The sequence below is a fragment of the Hyperolius riggenbachi genome, chromosome 7 (genome assembly GCF_040937935.1).
Source record: "Hyperolius riggenbachi isolate aHypRig1 chromosome 7, aHypRig1.pri, whole genome shotgun sequence".
In the NCBI taxonomy this organism is placed as follows: Eukaryota; Metazoa; Chordata; class Amphibia; order Anura; family Hyperoliidae; genus Hyperolius; species Hyperolius riggenbachi.
In genome coordinates this window covers 144,807,126-144,823,929 of record NC_090652.1, presented here as the reverse complement: position 1 = coordinate 144,823,929, position 16,804 = coordinate 144,807,126, and the positions used below count along the sequence as shown (strand labels likewise).

Sequence of the window (16,804 nt, the reverse complement as noted above, 5' to 3'; positions counted from 1 at the left end):
CTTGATTCACTAAACTGTGATAACGTAAATATCACACCTTATCAAAGTTTACACGCCTAATCAGAGTAGCATAGCGAGCACTACGAACTTAGGCCTGTTAATTGGCAATGGCACTCGTCCTGCCCTGAGCCCCTGTGGGTTCGTAGAGCTCGCTATGCTACTCTGATAAGGCATGTTAACTTTGATAAGGTGTGATATCTTTGATAAGGTGTGATATCTTTGATAAGGTGTGATATTTGAGTTACCATGGTTAAGTAAATCAGGCCCAAAATGTACTCATTAAATCATTTAATTTGATATGTTGTTAAATTTGGTATGGTTTGGTATGATTTGGTATGATGTGTTAAATATGGGCTTAATGGCTACAAATTAATTTACACAATAGAAGTTTAATTTAAATGTGCACTCCCAGCAGAGCTGTTGTGAATCCACTGAGAATGTTGTGCACACAAATCGCAGATGTTGTTAATCACCCGCAAACCTGGTTCAGATCATGCATGAGAAACGTGTAATAGAAGAATTCCCTTATTCTCCTGCAGAGTACCTGCTCATCACTCTTATGGTGCCCATACAAGGCACACATTTTTTCCTTTTTTTTTATGAGATAATTTAGATCATTTCCATTAGTTTGAATATAAAGATTTTTCCAACATGTATAAAAATGGTTTGTTTTTCTTGATTAAAAAAAAAAAAAAAAAAAAAAAAAAAAGGATTTTTTTTTACCTTCATTTGATTTGATCGTTTTGGTCAAATAAACAGAAAGTACATTTTTTTTATTGTACCATGTATGTGCATGGGCACCATTAGATGTACCCACAGTTAGATTGCCTAGAGCCCATTTGATGTTTGTTCCTCTTTGCACCCTCTACAAGTACTCTCACCAAGGACTAGTTTTGATTTCTAATTAACAGCTATTCTACAGCTAAGCATGGTGGCATAGTGGTTGGCGCTCTCACCTTGCAACTCTGGGTCCCTGGTTTGAATCCCAGCTGGGTCAACAGCTGCAAGGAATTTGTATGTTCTCCCCGTGTCTGTGTGGGTTTCCTCCGGGCACTTCGGTTTATCTCCCACATCCCAAAAAAAGTACAGATAAGTTAATTGGCTTCCCCCTAAATTGGCCCTAGACTATGATACATGCACTTAACAATACATAGACATACGACTATGGCATGGCATGGACTAGATTGTGAGCCCCTCTGAGGGACAGTTAGTGACAAGACAATATATTCTGTAGAGTACTGCGTATATAAATACTTAAATAAATGGCGTTTCTATCCTAAGTTTATTTAAAATGCATCTCTGGGGTACATAAAAAAATACTGAGGTACACTAATGCTTAAAAGTTAGAATGTCCCAACACATTGTCTGTTTAAAAGGATTAATTGGAACACCAATCAGCTAGATTCTGGTGCATGGATCTACCCCCTTGCAAATGATGGCCCTGGCCTTTCCTATATCAGATATAGAAAAGGCAGAGGCCTTTTTCTGCAAGGTGGCAGGGTTACACCCTCAAACCCAGCTGATAGGGGACTCCGGTGAATCTTATTATACAGTGCTGGGGCATTCACGTTGACAATGACAGGCCAGGATGGCTGAGAGGGTAGAGTGTCATCTTCCTGGCAGGAGTTTTTCGTTCCCAAAAGCAGATGCCCTCTTAATATAGCTTTAAAATTCCTAAGCTTTGGCAGCGGGGAGATCCTTTTATGTTTCAAACTTTCAATTAACAATATTGTTATATGCAAATTAGAGGAGTCGGAGTCGAGGCGTCAGTGGAATCATAAACTGACGAGTCGGAGTCTAAGGATTTTTGTACAGACTCCACAGCCCTGGTATTTAAAAGTAAAATTAATAATTCTTTACTGAACATATTGCACTTCACTTTATTTTGCATGGAATTTAGCCGTAAATCCGAACATTATACTTGCTTCATCTGTAACAGATGGAGTTGCCAGTGATATTGCAGGCTGGCTACTTCAGTGATAAAACTGCTAAGCTATGAAGCATTCAACACTACCCCCAGAAATCCTGTGCTGGGGCTTACAAAAATCTAAGTACAGTATATAAAAATGTAGCTTTTAACCAGATCAATAACATACAGGACAAATCATGTTTATTCATAATGAAGACACCATATATGAATATACTCGATTAAAATCACAAAAGAACACAGCTAAATTGATATATATCAGTTTCGCAGTTCAAGATGCTGTACTAATAGCCAACAGGCTACTCCACAAACAAGTTAGGTCTATATCACACCAAAAAAAAATAAACAAGCTATTTTGAAGTGATTTAATAGTGCTTTTGAAGTGATTTTCACAGCACTTTTGCTTTTCTATACTTGTTAAAGGCTCACAACTGCTCCAAGAATGATACATGCAGCACATTTTTTTTAATTTTGTTTTAATAAAAACAGAATTCTGTCTGGTATAAAATAGCCCATAGGATTTCATTGTCCAGGCGCTTTTCAAAAAAACTGGTAAGCACCGGCGATCAGAAAAGTTCAAAAGCACTCTTGGTGTGAAACTGCCCTTATGTTGGGAGATCCAGGCCAAAATGGAATCTGCCACCCTTGCAACAGTCCATCACAACAAGCAAGGCCTGGACCTCCATCGGTAAGAAGTATCCCTTATGCTAAAAAACCACATAGCCTGGCTATTAGTGATCTTAAAGGATACCCGAACTGCCATGTGACATTATGAGATAGACGTGTATGTACAGTGCCTACCACACAAATAACTATGCCGTATTCCTTTTTTTATTACTCTTGTATGCAATTGGCTGACTCAGTCCTGGTATGCAAGTGGTGGCTCAGTCCTGTCTCAGGCCTGGAACCCACTGCAAAACGCTATCGCTAATCGCAAGCGCTAGCATTTTGTATGAGCAGTTTGTCAGCGGTTTCATGAGCGCGATTTTACAAAGTGTATCAATTTGCCAGCGATTGCGTAGCGATTAGCATTTTAAAGTCTGATTGATCCTTTCAATTAATTTTAATTTTGTTACGGTGTGTGGTAAGGTTAAAACGCTAGCAAAATCGCTCCATGCAGGTTTTAATGAGCGATTAAGCAAGCGTTTATATACTTTACATTGAAGCGCTAACGCCCCCAAAATGCTGCATGTCCTGCGTTTGCGATTTGAGGAATCGCAAACGCTCCAGTGGAAGTTGCCCCATCTATTAACATTAGCTGAGCGGTTTTGCAAAACGCTAGCGTTTTGAATCGCTCCAGAAATGCTCACAAAACCGCTCTTGTGGCTTCCAGCCCTCAGACAGGAAGTGACTACAGTGTGACCCTCACTGATAAAAAAATTCCAACTATAAAACACTTTCCCAGCAAAAAAAAAATGGCTTCCGAGAGCAAGAAAGGAGGCAAAAAAAGGGGAATTTCTTATCAGTGAGGGTCACACTGTAGTCACTTCCTGTCTGAGTCAGGACTGAGTCAGCCACTTACATACCTGATATTTAACTCTTTCAGGCAGAGAAAGAGAAAAAAGAACACAGCATAGTTATTTGTGTGCTAGGCACTGTACATACCCATGTCTACCTCATGTCACTCCGGGTATCCTTTAAGTGAAAACACAAAACTCTGAGACTCTCTCAGATTGTAACAATGCTGAACTGCTTTGGAGACCCAGATTGGAATAACAAGGCTACTCGCTCACGCAATGTTTCAGGCTAGGCAGCCCTTTCTCAAGTGCATATTTTTGATGGATAACATAGTCCAGGCATGATGCTTTTTGTCATTTTGTTGCTTTTGGCTGATGATTCCTTTCAAGCACACCTGAATTGAGAGAGATATGGAGGCTGACACATTAATTTCCTTCTAAAAGTAAACCAGAGCTGTGGCTAAACGAAGATTTGATACTCACCCGCGGCTTCCTCCTGCTGCATAAACACGTCTGTGTCCCATGCCGTCCTCGCACAGTCTGCTGTTCAGCCGCAATCAGCCCCGGTAACTTGCTCAGTCGCGTCAGTCTGGGTCTACTGTGCATGCACGGGAGGGCCCCACATGTGCAGTAGATCCAGACTGGACAAGTTACCGGGGCTGATCGTGGCTAAATGGCAGACTGCAGGAGAAAGGCTTGAGACACTGACATGTTTATGCAGCAGGATGCAGCCACAGGTGAGTATCAAATCTTTGTTTAGCCACAGCTCTGGTACACAATGCACATTGCTTGGCTGTCCTGCTGATCATCTGCCTCTAATACTTTTAGCCATATATCCTGAACAAGCATGCAGTTTGGGGGCTCTGACTAAAGTCTGACTTAATTAGCTGCATGCTTGATTCAAGTGTGTGATTCAGACACTACTGTAGACAAAGATCAGCAGGGCAGCCAGACAACCAGTACTATTTAAAGGGAAATAAACATGGCAGCTTCCATATCCCTCTCAGTTCAAATGTCCTTTAACTAACTGAAAGTATGCTGCATGGCACTGCACAGATTCACCCTACAATGTATTTTGCAATGCATAAGTAAATTTAGTCATTGTAAAACTTAGCAGCAATAGAAAATCTCTTAAATATTTTTCAGTCTCTACCCTCTACCCTGGTATATTTGCAAAGAAAAGCACTGCACCTCAGCAACAAAAAGTCCCAATCAGGTGCTGGTAGATCCTCCCCCTATAAACAAAACATACGTGACTGAGATACACAAAACACTCCATGTTAATATGGTCACACCTGTAGACACAAGAAAGTAAATACAACCTTGGTTATTTCAGGGTCTATAAAGCTCTGGGAAATTTTCCACACCCATTTAGTTATCAGTACTCCTTACAGGAGAGATTCTATACACATTTACAGATACTATGCTTTACATACATACCCCAAACACACAGACACAATATATCCCTTCCTGGCCACTAAGCTGCCTACACGTTAGGTAAATAACTATCATGCAGAAGCATTACAGCAGATCACACATCAAACTCGTATTTCATGTTATGTAAGAAGCCAATGAAGCAGAACATTCTCATTTCACTTATGAAGGAATTCACACATTTGTTAAAGTGAAAAACTAGCAAAACATGCCACAAAGCTTTCTTAAAGGGAATTTACTGTACTTTATGTTTAATTTATTAATTATGTTAAGTTTCAAAGAAATAAAAATGTACATGTAATAAAATAAATGCAAGCTGAAAGATTTCATGGATTGAGGCCCCATTCAAACTAGAGCGTTTTGCCGGCGATTTCCATCCGAAATCAATCGTTCCCATTCGATTCGTCCGTGTGGAAGATTATTCTCGATCGACGGCGGGTCAGGAGTGCGTCGATAGCAGCATTCGAATGCCCAGAAACCGATGCAATACAGCGGAGATACAGTACCTGTTCCGGCCGGCGCGACACTGGTGCTACTCCCCCGGTCTCCGCTGTCTTCTTTTCGGCTCCGGGCTCCAGCTTTATTGAACTTCCTGTCCCGGCAGGAAGTTTAAACACTAGAGCGCCCTCTACTGTTTAAACTTTCCCTGGACAGGAAGTTCAAAGAAGCAAGCCAGCTGGATCGGAGACCAGCACAGAGAAGAAGACAGCGGAGACTGGGGGAGTCGCGCCGGCCAGATTAGGTAATGTATAGTATAGCAGTAAAGGCAGCCATACGATCCCTCTCTGATCAGATTCGATCAGAGAGGGATCTATCTGTTGGTCGAATCTGATGGCAAATCGACCAGTGTATGGCTACCTTAAGACTAGTATGAAAGTTTTTAGACCATTGCTCTAAGTGTTTCAGTAGATTGTCTGTGGAGTCACATTGCAGGGTGTCATAACAAAGAAAGATTCCCTTTTTAAGTGCCCCCGAGTTAGCAAATTGGGAATAAAGAGAGCTAGGCCAAATGGGCCAATTTACCCGTGTTGAATGAATGAAATGTCGGATCTGAAGATGTGTGTGGAATTCTTTATTAACCAGACCAAATTCCTCTTTTATGTCCTGAAATGATTTCACTCTTATTGAAAAAGGTTATATACTGCATGGTAGGACATATTTTATAGCATTTTATAGCATTCTCTTCCTGGGGTCTCAAAGCGATGTGACCCTGCATCCTGCAGCCCTAAATGCTCAGGAAAAGAGGTGGTTTTTTAGCCTTCCCTTAGGGCTCATTCACATTAGAGGCAATTTCGACCTTTTTTCAAGCGCAGGCAATTTTTAAAATTGCCCCCAAAACGCTTGTGCGATAAAGGTCTATGAGAAGGTTCATATCAGTGCGGTTTGTGCGCTGTGCGTTCAGCAAAGTGGTACCTGGACCATTTTTGGGGCGATTTTGCTATAATGGAAGGTATAGAAAGAGCAATAAACGCTTACAAAATCACTGTATTTATTCTTTTCCAGTTCAAAGATTTCACTTCCTGACTTGAAAAAAACCGCTCAGGAAAAGCGCTTTTCACAAAAACAGAACTCCCACCCAAGCGCCGGGAATCGAAAAAAAAATTGTGACAAAAAACCCCCAACGCAAACGCTGACGCGAACGGAACACAGTGTGAATGAGCCCTTAAAGCTGTCCAGGGTACTACACTTACTGCAACAGTCATCACAACGCTTATTATTGAATTCTGTTATTTACAGTGCCTAAAGCTGCTTTATACATACATCTGGATTATAATAAAGCATACAGCATGAACAAGTACTACATGACAAGCAGTATGGTTCTATTTTAAGGCATTGCTGTAAGTGCTGACATGCATCAGAGAATAACTTCCAGCCAGGTTTGTTTACAAACTCAAAGTACTTCATTTATCTGGGAATGCGCCAAAAATAGCCTGGGCTTTGTTTCTCAGCTAACATGGTGGAGAAGTGCTTGGTATTCAAACTGTAAGGGCACAGTCAGTCGGACATTAGATCCAAACGCAATGAAAACTTTATCAGCGTTTTCTTGGCATTTGAACAAATGCTATATGTTGTCCCACCACTTTCTGAAGCTTGTCAAATGCAAGTGATTTTAACTTTGTAAACAGCTGTCAACCTCAAACGCTTGAGGTGCGTACACAACTTTGTCTGATGTCGCCCGTCGGAGATTGGGACCCAAACCCTTTGGGCGACATCACTGGGCCGGGCTGCACAAATGCGCTCTGTTGCTATGCAGTGGGGCGGAGGAATGACAGAGCGGAGCGTACATGACATCACAGGGCAGGCAGGGCAGTGACGTCCATAATGGTCAAGTTGATCTTCCAGGGCAGATCGCCTGCAGGGCAGGGGTCAGGGGCTATTGTACATGTGCCTAACCATCGGGTGAGGCCGTCGTTAATTGGCCACCTCAGCTGGCTTTAGTCATGTGTGTGTACAGGGCTTTACAAAATAACTGCCCCAAAAAATAAAGTATTTTAAGTAGTGTAACTGTAGCCAGGGGAAAAAAAAAATACCTCCATAGGGGGAAGCCTCTTGAAGGTCTGAATTCACTTTGTTTGACAATGCAGATGATTGGGTGATCTGATCAACAATCGTCCAACCAAAACATTATCTTTTGTTGCAAATATCCATTAATTTTCCATCTATTCTAAAGCTAACAAAAGCATAGCAATACCATGTGCCAAGCACCATCTAACTATAACCAGTTCCTCTTATAGATTTAAAAAGATCACTATACAAATATGCAGAGGATTCTGTCTAGCTGGGGAAATAGAAGAAAGACCTCCCACTATAAGTAAATACAAAAGAAATTCACCCAAGTTAACTTCCATTGAATGTTTACAAAAGCAACTATAAGATGCACCTATACACACACACACACACACCAACACACACACACCAACACACACACACCAACACACACTTTTGTCTTAGGTCACTGTTAAAGTGGATCCGAGATTAACTTTTATTCATTGCATAACTGTGTTCCTTTCCTATTGTTTATAGGGCATTCCTCAAGCCAAATACTATTTTGTTTTTGTTTTAATACTCTAATTCCCTATAAACTAAACAAGCCACGGCCACAGGTTTTCAGAGAGCCAAGGCACTTTCAGACAGTAGCAAGGGCTCATGGGAGCTCAGTCTGGGCAGGAGGGGGAGGTATTACTAGCCAGAGATTTCAGAGGCAGATGGGAGGAGGGAGGAGGAGGAGGGGGGGGGGGGGGATTAGGTTTCTTTTGCTCAAGATGCAGATAAGCATGCCTCTGTGTAATGTTTACAAACATGGATGCTGTCATTGTATCACAGGAAGAAATAATCATATTCTATTAAAGCTGTTTGCAGCTAGATTTGCTGTCTAAACTTTAGATAAGATATATAGACAAGCTACTTGTTATAGTTAGTTTTTCATCTCGGATCCGCTTTAATAGTAAAATGGGGCAAAAACAAAAAAATACCTTAAATTGCCTGCAGTTTTTTAAAGGATACACAAGGTGACATGACATGATGAGACAGGACGTGTATGTACAGTGCCAAGAACACATAACTATGCTGTGTTGCTTTTTTCTTTTCTCTGTCTGAAAGAGTTAAACATCAGGTATGCAAGTAACAGTTTCTGTCCAGTCAGACCTGGTCGGACTATAGCATAACCCTCACTATAAAGGAATTGCAACCATAGAATACTTTCCTAGCAGAAAATGGCTTCCAAGAGCAGGACAGAGATAAAGAGAGTCAATAGTTTTTAGATTTTAGCTCTGGCATACGTCAACTGTCGTTAACTTCAACTGTCGTTAACTTCAACTGTCATTATCATCCTGTCATTGACTTCAACTGTCATCTGTCATTAAGCAGAGACAACGAAACAGAAAAAAAGTAGGATTTCAATATAAAATAAAACTGTGGGATTTCATTTTTAGGAGAAGTATAGATATACTGTAATAGTTTATCTCATCAGTTTATTTTCACCTCATGTTTCCTTCAACTATGATTTTGTTAATGGAATGGGCTAGCTGATGTGAAACTCACAAATTGTGTAGGTCCTATGAATTACAAATGCAATACAATATGGACAACTGTGAGGACTTGTTAGCTACCTTGCTGCCATATCTCAAAGTATTTAATTCAGAAGCTTCCCTTTAATCCATATCCCATTACTACATCTGTCAATCCGCATGACCTGACATGACCCTTATTCACAGAACAGCATGCTCCGGAAATCTTCTTTACAACCAAACAGTTCTACGCAAAAGTCAGTTCATTACATCCTATATAGCATATTTATCCATTAGATAATTTTTTCTTAATCAACAAGGTCACTGTAAAAGTATATAAAGTTCTTGGCAACTGCAATAAACCATTAGTGTGTTGCTGCGTGAATTAGTGATATAAAGCATTAGAGAACATGAACATGGCTACTGAAGGACTATATGGTTTGTACTTTTACCTGCATCAGGAAATTAAATAACGTCTACAGTTAATGATGTATTTACTGCAGGGCTGCGGAGGCGGTACAAAAATCCACCGACTCCGACTCCTCACCTCCGGCTCCTCTAATTTGCATATTACAATCTTGTTGATTGGAAGTATGTAACATGAAATTCGTCTCTTAACTACCAACGCTTAGGAATTTTAAAAGACAACTGAAGTAAGAAGGATATGGAGACTGCCATATTTATTCCCTTTAGTCATAGACTAACATTAGTCCTTGGTAAGAGTACTTGTAAAAGGTACAGACCGGAACAAAGAACATCTATCAGGCCCTAGGCAATGTGACTGTGGGTACATGTACAAGTGATGTGCAGGTACTCTGCAGGGGAAGAAGGGGATTCTTCCTCTATTACACATTCTTCATGCACAATCTGAACCAAGTTTATTGGTGATAGACAACCCCTCTGTGTTCAATGTGCACAACATTCTCAGTGGACTCCCTGCAGCTCTGTGGAGAGTGCATATGTAGAGTATAGTACTACTGTGTAACAAAGTAAACCTGAGACAGATGAAATTAAAGTTTTATACATACTTGGGGCTTCCTCCAGCCCCCTTCAGGCTAATTAGCCTCTCGCTGTCCTCTTTCGCCACCTGGATCTTCTGCTATGAGTCCAGGTACTTGAGCCAGTCTTGCGTAGTGCGCATGCACACACTCCGCCACTGGGAGCGTACTACACCTACGCAGCACTATTGCGCATGTGCAGAATGCTCCTGGCTATAGGAGAGGCACATGGCCGGACTTCGCTGACTGGCTGAATTACCAGGACTCATAGCAGAAGATCCAGGTGGTGGAGGAGGACAGCGAGGGACTGATTGGCCTGAAGAAAGCCCCATGTATGTATACAACTTTTCTTTTTATCTGTCTCAGGTACCCTTTAATTCGTAGTCACCAAACCAAATGTTAACAACATATCAAAATTACTTGATTTCATGAGCAAAGAGAGTGCATACATTTGCATAAATAACCATCAACGCAGAATTATTTCCATCTCATTGACCATCTCTATTATTGACACGGCTACACATTAGGCTTTATTCTTACAGCATAGATGTTATTTAGTATATAAGAGATTCCTGTGTACACATCATATATACAGTCACAATCAGATTATGTATATCTGACTTTAAAAATACGGGGACTGCTTTATTGAAGCAGCACAAGTAACTAATTTTGATTGGTTTATTTCATTTTTGTGGACTAAGCACAGCTATTACTGTATATATAATTTATGATTATTATCTGAGAAATAGAATATTTTATCATATTTTTTATTTTAATTACAGTTTAAATTCATTAGGAGTCAGAGTTGGTGCATTTTTTCCCGACTCATGCACCCAAAATTGCTCCGACTCCAACTCCACAGCCCTGAATTACTGTTGTATTGAATATACTGCAGTAGCAATAAGCCACCATAAATGTCAAAATTATTTAATTATTTCCTTCTGGATTCTTTCTAAAGGATCTATCTATTAAATAGGTTGGTGCACTCACACATGAATGGTCAGCGGCAATTTGTTTTGCTCTAGGTGGAAAATATGCAAATTGCCATCTCTTAAGCTGAGTACACACGTACGATAACGATCGTTCAAAAACGAACGATAACGACAATTGGACCGATAATCGTGCGCTCCAAATTTTCCAACGATCGTTTTTTGGGACGATAACGACCGTTATCGTTCAATCCGACCGATCCAACCCGGCGGATTTTTTCTAAATTTTCACTGCAATCGTTGCAGTGTGTACAAAGATCGTCCGATAACGCATGGTCTTATTGCCTGTCATAACGTCACTTCCGTTTGCGCACGCATTTTTTAATCGTTCGTCGTTCAGTACTTTATACTTATATCGTTCACGTGTGTACACAATCGTTCATTACGAACGATCTTTTCCGTCTAATTTGAATATCGTGTAAACGTCACGAATCGTTCGTAACGAACGATCTTTATCGGACGTGTATACGAACCTTAAGGCTTTTTGCACACAGGGACGTTACAGGCGCACGTTAGTGCAGCCTGTAACGCTCCCCCAACGCACAGCAATGTAACACAAGTGGGCTGTTCACACTGCCCACATTGCATTACATTGTAACGCAGCAAAGTGCTGCATGCAGTACGTTATAGGCGGCTAAGCCGCGTTAGACTGTTTTCACATGCTCAGTCATGTTGGGAAGGAGGGGAGAGCGGCCGGGCACATGGCTAATTAATATTCACTGCACTCAGTGACGTGCAGTGTTTACTTCCTGGAGCGGCCGCTCTGTGCGGCGATTGGCCGGGCGGGACCACGTGATGCCGCATGCGTCCAAGAGTGCGCATCACGGCATCACGGACGCCAGAGTGAGCTGCACAACGCGGCTCACTCCGACGTCCACACCAGAGAGCACCAGGCGTTGCGTTAGGGGCACGTTATGTGCCCTATAACGTCCCCTAAACGCACCGTCCTGGTGTGTAACTAGCCTTAAGGTGGCCACAATACAGTAAAATAACCTGATTTTACAGAAATAAAAATGATCCGTTTCTACACAAAAAATCGAAAACTTTGTTCATTTAAAGTGAAAATTTTGATTTGCCATTTTTTCCCCCAATTTTTCTTCAAATCGGGAGTGGAGGAAATTTCTGCAAGATTGTATGGTGCGTGGTAGATCTACAATTTTGTAATGTACAGATACAAGCAAACTATAGTCTTGTCACCAACTGTCCCTCAGGCTATTTCTCAGTCATAGTCTAATATCCCCACCATAGTCTATGGCTACCTGGGACTGGAGGGTGAGGGAAACACAGTATGTTTGTTGGACTGAGGAAGGAAATCAGATTACCGTATATACTCGCAAGCAAGCCGACCCGCATACAGGAAAAAATGATTGACCCTCATATAAGCCGGGGGTAGGAAATGCTGGGTGCGTGATCCCCCCAGTGTGTCCCAGTATAGCTAGTATAGTGCCCAGTATGGGTAGGTAGTGCCCTAGTATAGCTAGTATAGTGCCCAGTATAGCCAGTATAGTGCCCCAGTATAGCCAGTATAGTGCCCCAGTATAGCCAGTATAGTGCCCCAGTATAGTGCCCCAGTATAGCTAGTATAGTGCCCCAGTATAGCTAGTATACCCCAGTATAGCTAGTATAGTGCCCCAGTATAGCTAGTATAGTGCCCCAGTATAGCTAGTATAGTGCCCCAGTATAGCTAGTATAGTGCCCCAGTATAGCTAGTATAGTGCCCCAGTATAGCTAGTATAGTGCCCCAGTATAGCTAGTATAGTGCCCCAGTATAGCTAGTATAGTGCCCCAGTATAGCTAGTATAGTGCCCTAGTATAGTGCCCCAGTATAGCGCCCCAGTATAGCTAGTATAGTGCCCCAGTATAGCTAGTATAGTGCCCCAGTATAGCTAGTATAGTGCCCCAGTATAGCTAGTATAGTGCCCCAGTATAGCTAGTATAGTGCCCCAGTATGGGTAGGTAGTGCCCTAGTTTAGCTAGTATAGTGCCCTGTATAGCTAGTATAGTGCCCAGTATAAGTAGATAGCGCCCAGTATAGCTAGTATAATGCCCAGTATAGGTAGGTAGTGCCCAGTATAGTGCCCCAGTATAGCTAGTACAGTGCCCAGTATAGGTAGTGCCCCCTCCTCTCCCCGGCCCCGTGGTCGCCGCTATCACCTGAGCTGGCGCCGTATATTCTATTATTCCCCTCTCCGCTCGTATAGTAATTGACAGCAGCGCGCCCCACGGCGGCTGCTGTGATGACGAGGCAGAAAACCATAGAGAGAGCGGTTCCCATAGCTACAGGAAGCCGCTCTCTCTCTATGGCTTCCTGCTTCATCGTCACAGCAGCCGCCGTGGGGCGCGCTGCTGTCAATTACTATACGAGCGGAAAGGGGAAAAATAGAAGATGCGGCGTCAGCTCAGGTGATAGCGGTGACCGCAGAGCGGGGGCGCGGACCACAGGTGACTCGCAAGCAAGCTGACCCCCCAACTTTTGACCCTCTTTTTGGGGGTCAAAAATTCGGCTTGCTTTTGAGTATATACGGTACACGATATAACATACAAGCCGTGTGTAAGCAGTGTCCTGGTTTATATTTAAACCTGAGACTTTTGCACCGGAAGGTTTGAGTATGGAGTTGCAGACTATTGCACATGCGCAGTCCTAGCTGTGTGTGCCCCCTGTGCAATTTGCAATTTACAGTGGTAAAGTTTTAGGTTGGCAGCATACTTGTCAATTTTCTGTGCACATTTTTCTCACACCGTGTGTCTGCATGTGGGAAAACATGCCATTTTATATTCACAAAGGCAAATGTAGCTGTCAGAGGAAATGCACACAGTGCTTCACTGCTGTCTGTTTTTTTTTCTGCATGGGAAAAATGCATTCAACTGTGCACTAGCCCATTGATTACCATTGGTTTCTTATTTTCCTGTGCAAAAAAAAAAAAAAAAAAGCACACAAACGCCTTAGACAGGATTCACAGGTGAAACTAGAAAAATGTGTGCGCTTCTCTACAGTAGCTAATATGTTTGAGGGTAGAAACACACTAGGCAGAATCTCATTTGCGTTTTCCATAGCACATAGTGGAAAATGCATATGCGATTCTGCCTAGTGTGTTCCTACCCTGAAAGAAAAAACACACTATGGCCTGGTGCACACCAAAAACCGCTAGCAGATCCGCAAAATGCTAGCAGATTTTGAAACGCTTTTTCTTATTTTTCTGCAGCGTTTCAGCTAGCGTTTTGCGGTTTTGTGTAGCGGTTTTGGTATAGTAGATTTCATGTATTGTTACAGTAAAGCTGTTACTGAACAGCTACTGTAACAAAAACCGCCTGGCAAACCGCTCTGAAGTGCTGTTTTTCAGAGCGGTTTGCGTTTTCCTATACTTAACATTGAGGCAGAAACGCATCCACAATCCAAAATCTGCAGCAGCCCGGGAGTATGCGTTTCTGCAAAACGCCTCCCGCTCTGGTGTGCACCAGCCCATTGAAATACATTACCCTAGCGGATCCGCACCCGCAAGCAGATCGCAAACCGCAGCGGAAACGCTCCGGTGTGCACTAGGCCAATGTGTGAAATTTTGCTGCAGGATGTCGATTTTGTGCATGCGAAAGACGCTTTTAAGTACCCAAGCCATAATATTGAACTGGACAGAACATAGATTATGGACGGGGAGGAAGTGGCAGTTAGGAACGATAAGCAGGGAGTGAAATTGGGGTTCCTAAAGACAGGCCGAGAGGAGGGGAACCGCCACTTCCTCCCTGACATTCTCAGTCGGATAGTATGGTTGAGCAGTGCTGGGGCGCTGGAGTGTGAGGTATTACTGTGACATGTCACAGCACCACAGATAAAACATCACTAAAAAGCCTCTTGTCAACTACATGCGATTGCGATTTTTTTATATAATCCAATTTTTGATTCCGTAAAAAAACGTAGCAGCATGCAGTATTTTTTTTTAATCAGAATCAAAAATCGTATTGTATAAATAAAAAAAAATAAAAAATTGGAATTGCATGTAGTGTGCAAGAGGCCTAAACAAACAAACAAACAAAAACCCTTGATTCAAGGATACTAGCTAGCCCATTAATTAACATGGGTTTGCAGTTTTAAATGCATTTTCCTATGCAGAAAATGCGCACAGAAACAGACAGGTGTGAACCATACGGGGTTGGAGGCACACTAACAAAAACATCTGAGGCTTAATAAAAAATAGTAGATGAGAGGCAAATGGCTTACCTCTCTGGAAGAAAAAACACTAGTTTGACTGTATTTATTCAAGCACAAAAAAAAAGGACAGACAACGCGTTTCACAGCTCCTTGCCCGCTTCCTCGAGCCAGTTTAACAGAAACTGCATTAGGTATCACTAGTTGAGAGCATTAATGACTCGGTGTGAACCATGCCTGAGGGCAGCCACAGGGTATGCACAGGTTGCGACCGCACCCGGGCCCCTGGACCAGAGGGGCCCTCCCTGAAATGCTGTATTAGCTCTTCAATAGTGCTATGCTGGTACTGATCACTTCTATATATGCTTTGAATAGTTACCGGTATAATCATTAAACTGTGCCTCTCCTCTGCTTACACTTCTCATAATGTGGATGTCCTTAGCAGGTTTTGTTGTGCCATACGAATTACATGCAATGTGCAGTACAATGTAAAACTTGCACTGGGGTCCAAAGCTCCTTAGCTATGCCACTGCCTCAGGGAAGTGTCACACTACATGCAAAAAAAAAGTCATTTTCTACAACAGAGATCAATGTATATGGCTGTGGTGTAGTGTGAACCCTGCATTAGACAAAATAACTAATCATCCAGGATTCTAGTCTGGTATTATTACTGAGCACTTACAGAGTTACCCCCTACTGTGGTCAGCAGTCATAAGTGGTCTCTAAAAGTCTCCGATAGCAGCCATAGGTGGCCCCAATGAGTGCAGGTCATCTTGGCACCAGGCAGTTTGGTGCAGGGTGAGCCGAATGACAGCTCTCCCTGCTGCCCTTAAACTCAGAGGTGGCGTTATGTACTATTCCCCCTCCGAGTTGTTGAAATGTATGAGATGTATTTTTGGGGTCTGGTGACCGCCAGAGCCCCGAATTACCCTTACGTGGGGCACGCAGCAGAGCATTGCTGCTATGATGGCACTCAGAGCCGCGCACCAATATGAACTGCTTTGGCCCCAATATCTCCCTCCAGTCAAAGCTGAGGATGTTGTGGGGTAAACTAGAAAGCTGTAAAACATTTGAGGGGGGGGGGGGGGGAGGGGGTTCAGACACAAAAGGTGCTAACAAATTGGGAAAGCTACTGATGAGAATTAAAAAGCCGGGTCACTGAAACGCTGTCACACTTGTGGCATCACCCACTTTGTTCCTACTCCATCATGATCCTCCAAGGTCCATTAGGCTAGGTTTTCCCCCAAATACAAATGGTCCAAACACATCCCTGACATCCCTTCTAGTGATCCAGTGGGGGAGATACACAACATGAAGCTCTTTGCTTGTCTTCTCCTACTCCCCCTCTCTAAATGGCACAACACACTGCTCCACCAGAAACCAAGCAACACGGCTGTACAATGCATATTCACAGTCTCCATGGGCAACAAGAGTTTAAAATCTGTAAACAGCTTTGCAGCAAACAAGGATCCCAATTAGCAGCTCGTGTAAAGTGCTCCACTGGTCAGCTACATTATGACACATAATTATGCTAGGTACTCGCAATACAATTTCCCATCAGATCCATCACTTCCAGACACATCCGATCCGCTTCTGATCAATAACGGGATCGTTTTTGTGCAGTAGTGATCTAAAAACAATCCCTTTGATTGGGAGCCGGTTGGACATGTCAGAAATTATCGTTCTGACCCATCAATCTGACAGGAAATACCGTAGCATTGTATGCACCTAGCATTAGGATGCATACACACATCCAATTTTGATTGGCTAATCACTGACCAGTTTTACCTCCTCCATGTAGTATCAGTATTAACAGATGTTAAATACTGTACAATGAACTGATTGTGTATG

The 16,804-nt window shown here is 42.5% G+C and overlaps 1 protein-coding gene across 4 annotated transcripts in view; it reads right to left on the bottom strand.

Annotated features, from left to right (window-relative positions):
- The window catches only part of MRTFB (myocardin related transcription factor B), a 422,849-nt gene that overhangs the window by 405,397 nt on the left and 648 nt on the right, over window positions 1-16,804 (bottom strand). The gene's annotated exons all lie outside the window — the stretch shown is intronic.